Below are 1,888 nucleotides of genomic sequence, written 5' to 3' on the forward strand. Positions count from 1 at the left end.
ATATATATATATATATATATATATATATATACATATATATGACGGGCTTCTTTCAGTTTCCGTCTACCAAATCCACTCACAAGGCTTTGGTCAGCCCGAGGCTATAGTAGAAGACACTTGCCCAAGGTGCCACGCAGTGGGACTGAACCCAGAACCATGTGGTTGGTAAGCAAGCTACTTACCACACAGCCACTCATTATGTACTCTGTTCGGCTAAAACAATAGAAAACATGTTCAGGCTCTCATTACATCAGCATCAGCAGTTGCCATCATCATCATCACCACCGTCACCATCATCACCATTTATCACTATTTGCCTCCTCTTCATTTTTATCATCATCATCATCAGCTTATTGTCAGTGTAAATTTCTTTTATGGTACTGGGCCGTGCCTGCATCACACCATTTGTTCTGGTCCTTTGTCATTTCCTTTACAAATATCATCCTCTTGAGATCCTCATTCACCATTTCTTCCTATAACTTCTCCGGGGTTTTTTTGTTTGTTTTTTTGGGGTTTTTTTTTTTTTTTCTCCTTCTGCAGGTTCCTGTTTCCTGAGATTGTCCAGTTCTTCTTTACAGAATCATCCACTCCTTTGTAAAAAGAAAAAAAGAAAAAAAATAATAATAATAATAAAAATAAAATACAACAAGTAAACCATTATACTGACATCTTTTACTTGTTCTAGACTACGGCCATACTGGAGCACTGCCTCAAAGAATTTTTTATAGTCGAATGAATCAACCCGAGTACTTATCGGTTTTACATTGCATATAGCCGCCTTCATTAGTTTATAAACATGTAACCAATACATAAGCTCTGTAAATAGCACAATACAAATAACTGACAAATATAATATCAAATACAATTGCAAACAAACCCAATGCCATAATAAGAACCAGTTAAATAGGTTACACACTTTTAGAAAAAGCTTAGTTAGAAATAGAATTACATGCCTCGATAATATAGACACCTCTAATTGTATTGAATGGTATATAATTCCCTTCGGAAAACAAATAACTTCCAATATGCCAAAATTGTTTTATTCAGCATTGACTAAACATTTTCCAAAAGACAGTAAATACTATAGAATTTTTAATAAACATAGAGTTAAATTAGCTTTTTCTAATAGCAAAAATCTAGCACAAATTATAGCAACACACGATAGGTAAGGGTTAACAACAGGAAAGGCGTCTGGTGGTAAAACAATGCTTCTATAATATACTCATTAAACCCATACTAATATGGAGAAGACAGATGTAAAAGCAAACTGACAAGCAAATACATAGAGCAATTGTCATATCTCCTGAACTATTTATTGTAGATAATGTGGTGATGTTTCTTAGGCAACATGGTTTAAGCGTTGTTAGATAATAGATAGCAGGGTCACACTGTTGGTAGGAGAAGTCAAGAAGGTAGAAGAAATGAGATAAATTAAAATGAAATACGAGGAGGTTAAATTTTCATGAGAGATTTATAAATGTTTTAAAGGTTTGCGAATGTAACAGAGAAGAATATATAAAAGGCTTATGAATATGGAAGTTGATGCAGATGTAGATTGATCTGTCTGTCACGTTTTCTTTCTATCAGTCTGCACTTCTGTTTGTCGACTTATTTATCTACCTGTTTCTTTATTGTTTCAGTCATTTGACTGAGGCCATGCTGGAGCACTGCCTTTAATTGAAGAAATCGACCCCCAGGACTTATTCTTTGTGAACCTAGTACTTATTCCATCGGTCTCTTTTGCTGAACTGCTAAGTTACGGTGACATAAACACACCAACATCAGTTGTCAAGCGATGATAGGGGAACAAACACAGACACACACATACATACATATATGTGTATGTATATATATATATATATATATATATATATATATATATATATAT

This window comes from Octopus bimaculoides, chromosome 14, assembly GCF_001194135.2.
Source record: "Octopus bimaculoides isolate UCB-OBI-ISO-001 chromosome 14, ASM119413v2, whole genome shotgun sequence".
In the NCBI taxonomy this organism is placed as follows: domain Eukaryota; kingdom Metazoa; phylum Mollusca; class Cephalopoda; order Octopoda; family Octopodidae; genus Octopus; species Octopus bimaculoides.